At 33.4% G+C, this 5,535-nt stretch overlaps 1 long non-coding RNA gene across 1 annotated transcript; it reads right to left on the bottom strand.

The window, feature by feature from the left end:
- Positions 1 to 630: 630 nt before the first annotated feature.
- Positions 631 to 3,705, bottom strand: LOC110441948. The gene is made up of 3 exons (XR_002461966.1): positions 3,570 to 3,705; positions 1,529 to 1,636; positions 631 to 680 (listed from the first exon to the last, which is right to left on the bottom strand). It is a non-coding gene; the product is annotated as an uncharacterized LOC110441948 (long non-coding RNA).
- Positions 3,706 to 5,535: the final 1,830 nt, after the last annotated feature.

Here is a 5,535-nt window from a genome sequence, read left to right as displayed (position 1 = left end):
CACTTTTACAGTAAATATTTTGCAATAGATTGAGCTAGTATTTTTTCCACCAAATGAAAGAACATAATCTTGTATCTTTTAATCACATTTGATTAAAAGAGTCTGCTATGTGTAACCAGTAGATTGATTGAGAACTGAAGTATACATAAACAAGGCATCACAATTGATACAAATCCCCTCTCATTCACACATTGTGACATATGAGGAAATGAAATGGCTAGAGTGATGACAAAGTTTTTTTCTAAAAATAGTAACAGTGACCTTGACCTCCAATGTAGAAATTTGAAAGGAGAAGTTGTTCAAGGCATTGCCATACCAAACATTTGTATGAAGTTTCACGAAATTCCATTTAGGAATGAAGTCGATAGAGCGATGACAAAGTTTTTCTAAAAATAGTTAAATTGACCTTGACCTTTAACACAGTAATCCGAAACGCGAACTTGTTCAAGACATTGCCATCCCTAACACTTTTTCAAGTGTCATGAAATTCCGTTGAGGAATGAAGTCGCCAGAGTGATGACAAAGAGTGTAACATACGTATGTACGTACATACGGGCAGAATCCTATATCCCCTCGAACTTCCGTTGCGAGGGGATAATACAGATATGTACATGTTACATTCCTCCCACTTACCTTGGCCAAGTTTGTTCACGTAGAACTTCATTTCTGCTATAAAGCTCCTACAGAAGGATAATAAAAATTGGAAACAAGCACCTACAGAAGGATAATAAAAATTGGAAACAAGCATATGTTACAATTCATCATATGTACTTAATGACTTACTTTTTGAAACTGATAATCAGCGTGTTAAAATAAGTTCCGCTGTATAATGTTAGAATAATATTGGGGATTCTAAATATAACTCCAAACTCAGTGTGACATTAATACCAGCATTTCCCCTGGGTTTTGAAGAAATTAACATCTATGTTTTATAATAGTTGTACAGGTCAATTCAACAGCAATGAAAGGACAGGAAATATATAAATGTAATCAGTCATTAATACATGACTGTGAACAATGCAAAAGCATGTAACATTTCAATGAACTTCAATAATGAGTTACCCTTCAAATCCATGGTGACCATTATAAATTGATTAGGATGTTAAATATCAATCATATTAATCGAAAAAGATGACAATGACTGGGTTTAACAGCTCTGATCCAAATGCTGAATAGTTTTTACACATTAGATTTATAATATTACATCAAAAGCTAACTTATTTTCAACCTAATGTCTAACAATATTGTTTGCTACCACAAAATCAAGTAATTTGCACTATCATTTGTTCTGAAACAAGCTGCCTCAAAGCTGAGGTTCTTTATAATAATTATTTCAGAGTTCCCTTTATATATTAAAATAGTAATCAGGTTAGGTATTAGGTACACAAACATACCACTATAATGATCACTTTAAGATATTTATCGGGACACAGTTAATTAAAACCTGTTAAATATAACTTCAAAATTGAAATTCATATCTTTGAACTGGCCCCAGTACTTTAAACTAACTTGTGTGTATTGTACTTACCCGTGGTGATTCCATAGATCAGTGGGACAGCCTGGTGGGGTACATGTTCCTGGTTCTCAGTTTGCTCACCAGATGGCACTGGCAGCTGTTACCCATGACAACACAACTCTTTGGTTAGACGAATGATAAATAGAAGTTTAACCATTGCCTTAATGGTGAAAGTTTCCTGACTAAATACTTTTAATATATCCATAAAATGTTGATCTTTGTAAAGAATCCATTGCTTGCTAGGTGTAAACCACCATACAGGCAATGTGTTGTGAACCTGACATCTTGTAACCCCTTTACTCTTGTTTACCCTGGTACTCAAAACACAGTGCAAAATCATAAACCTTTAGGATTTTAAGACAGAAAACTTTGTATTTCTTATTGTAAATGGAGATATCAATGGTTTATATACTGCACCAGACTGTAAAACAAGCTTGAAAATATCTAACTCAAACAAATTGCTAGATATCCAATATTGTTGATTATTTCTATTAATTTTTAACTGTAGACAAAATAATTAATAAATAATAAATAATAAAGTATGATACTCCATAGGCACTAACTACATGATCTGTGCATTTCTCTTATCTTGTCACAACCAGCTTTATTGTTTCAATATCAACTGTGTTTGTGATACTGTTATTGTGACTACTGGTACTATACACATAGTAATTTTCACTCATGTTGTTTTCATGGTTTTCACAGCACAAATCAGATAACAGTAAATATTTCTTGAAGTAGCCCACATACAGAACAATTTCAAAAAGTGCAAATTCAGAACTAATAAACTTTTGTTTTCATGTAAACATGAAGGTTACACTTCCTGGTATAAAAGATGTATACATTATCACTGCCATTCGAGCAGTTGTGTAACTGTTTCACTAACCAAGCCACCTTAAATTAAAGTGAATCAGCTGCATTAGTGAAGTGTGGTAATTTTTCATGAGTTATCTCCTTTTTCTAAGAAAACATTCCATACATATTACGGATATTATTGACACAAACAATGAAAATTGGATGCATGGTCCAACTATTGATAGGGCATCTGAGTGTGTACACAGGGTAACAAGAGTCTAGGCTGAAAACAAGTTGTGTTTTTTCTGATCTATTTTTGAGTGAACAAGTCTAACCAGAGAGTTGGGTGTAGTGACAGTGATACAAGCTGTACCCCACCAGACTGTATCATCAGGTCTATATTTAGATAAGGCCATACCCCTCTGACATTTCAGGCCTCACTGTTTAAATATTTGATAGTTCTAACATGGTGTTGTCATATGTAATATCCTCTATCATATGAAATGTTACAATTCTTTTTAAAAAAATCTGCTCAACATTTCGTAAAAATTCTGATGAAGGGAAGAAATGTCTACAAGATTAGTGTTTAAACTTATGTTACTGTATAAACAGGTATGCTAGGTTATATCACTGACGACACTGACAGCACCATGTTACTACTAGGTCTCTAGATATTCACTTTAATAGAGAGCTGCTCCTATGACAGTCTATAGGATAAGCTCTATATCTCAATTTGATAGTTTCCCTATAAAGCTTGTAAGCAAAAAAGCCATGTCTCCTCCTTCATAATACCAAGGTCAAGACCAACATCACTGTCAAGTGTTCAAAACCAGTACATTTTACCTGGACAATTCTATCAATTTCTAATTGTGACATAACACAAGAGTGAAATACAGCATTGATTTCAAAAAGAAACGCATCAATTTTTAAAGTAAAAATATAAAAGTATTTTGCTTCTGAAAATCAAATATTTCTGGAGAATAAATCATAAAATGTCACCAAGTAAACAATTCTCAATAAATACAGATTTGAAAATGAATAATGAAAAGATATATTTATTTTTCAAAACTTTTCTATGAAAATACAACACCCACATTAAAAAGGCCTTTGGACTTTCTATTCAAATATACTGTAAATCTATAAAAGTTAACAGTCATCCTCGTTATACACGATTCTAAATGTTTCTTTTCTGTTCAGACATTATAAAAACCAATGATTTGACCTTGACATGCATAAAGTGTGATATTGATCAAGTTACCTGTTGTGATCGGGTCCCACCATGCTGTACTTGTAGTCTGTCTGTATCTTGTTTACCTGTAGGAACTGGTGCAAACGACTCTTAGCATTCTCCAGGGTCCAGTGCCCATGGATATCTGCATTAAAATCTACATCTTCAGACTGAAATGAAGAAAAAATCAAATATAATTTACTCAATAACAGAAATTACATGTTAATGTCAACAGATCGACTAGTGTAACCCTATATCTGTTCTTGATAAATTTTGAAAGTCAATGAGCTCAGTTTCACTTGGAATCTCACTGAAGTTTCAATTCTTATAACAGAAAAAAATCACTTCTAGTATGGGGTACAATAACGATTCAACGAAGTCTTTCTTTGCTTTATATTTCAAGGAGTTATAGAATTTAAGTTACTTATTCTGTTACCAAACTCTGACAGTGATAATCGGTCTAAAGTGAAAATCTAGTTGACAGTAATTTACCACTCATACTCTGACAAACATAAGATATATCATACTTTTAACTAATGCTCAACAACTCTGATTACCTTCTCTAGTTTATGCTTCATATTTACTGTATATCAGAAATTTATTTACCTCCCCTAGTTTATGTTGCACCCTTACTGTATATCAGATGTTATTTACCTCCCCTAGTTTATGTTGCACACTTACTGTATATCAGATGTTATTTACCTCCCCTAGTTTATGTTGCACACTTACTGTATATCAGATGTTATTTACCTCCCCTAGTTTATGTTGCACACTTACTGTATATCAGATGTTATTTACCTCCCCTAGTTTATGTTGCACACTTACTGTATATCAGATGTTATTTACCTCCCCTAGTTTATATTGCACACTTACTGTATATCAGATGTTATTTACCTCCCCTAGTTTATATTGCACACTTACTGTATATCAGATTTAATTTACCTCCCCTAGTTTATGTTGCACACTTACTGTATATCAGATGTTATTTACCTCCCCTAGTTTATGTTGCACACTTACTGTATATCAGAAGTTATTTACCTCCCCTAGTTTATGTTGCACACTTACTGTATATCACATGTTATTTACCTCCCCTGGTTTATGTTGCACACTTACTGTGTATCAGATTTTATTTACCTCCCCTGGTTTATGTTGCACACCTACTGTATATCAGATTGTATTTACCTCCCCTAGTTTATGTTGCACACTTAGTGTATATCAGATTCAATGTACCTCCCCTAGTTTATGCTTCACACTTACAGTATATTAAATTGTATTAACCTCCCCTAGTTTATGCTTCACACTTACTGTATATCAGATTTTATTTACCTCCCCTAGTTTATGCTTCACACTTACAGTATATATAATTGTATTTACCTCCCCTAGTTTATGCTTCACACTTAATGTATATCAGATTTTATTTACCTCCCCCAGTTTATGCTTCACACTTACTGTATATCAGATTTTATTTACCTCCCCTGGCTTATGTTGCACACTTATTGTATATAAAATTGTATTAACCTCCCCTAGTTTATGCTTCACACTAACTGTATATCAAATTGAATTAACCTCCCCTAGTTTATGTTGCACACTTACTGTACATCAAATTGTATTTATCTCCCCTGGCTTATGTTGCACACTTACTGTATATCAGATTTTATTTACCTCCCCTGGCTTATGTTGCACACTTACTGTATCAGATGTTATTTACATCCCCTTGTTTATGTTGCACACTTACTGTATATCAGATTGTATTTACCTCCCCTAGTTTATGTTGCACACTTACTGTATATCAGATGTTATTTACCTCCCCTTGTTTATGTTGCACACTTACTGTACATCAGATGTTATTTACCTCCCCTAGTTTATATTGCACACTTACTGTACATCAGATGTTATTTACCTCCCCTAGTTTATGTTGCACACTTACTGTACATCAGATGTTATTTACCTCCCCTAGTTTATGTTGCACACTTACTGTACATCAGATGTTATTTAC

Source organism: Mizuhopecten yessoensis, unplaced genomic scaffold (assembly GCF_002113885.1).
Source record: "Mizuhopecten yessoensis strain PY_sf001 unplaced genomic scaffold, ASM211388v2 scaffold716175, whole genome shotgun sequence".
NCBI classification, from domain to species: domain Eukaryota; kingdom Metazoa; phylum Mollusca; class Bivalvia; order Pectinida; family Pectinidae; genus Mizuhopecten; species Mizuhopecten yessoensis.
The sequence above is the reverse complement of the archived record's forward strand: the minus strand, read 5'-3'. Positions and strand labels throughout refer to the sequence as shown.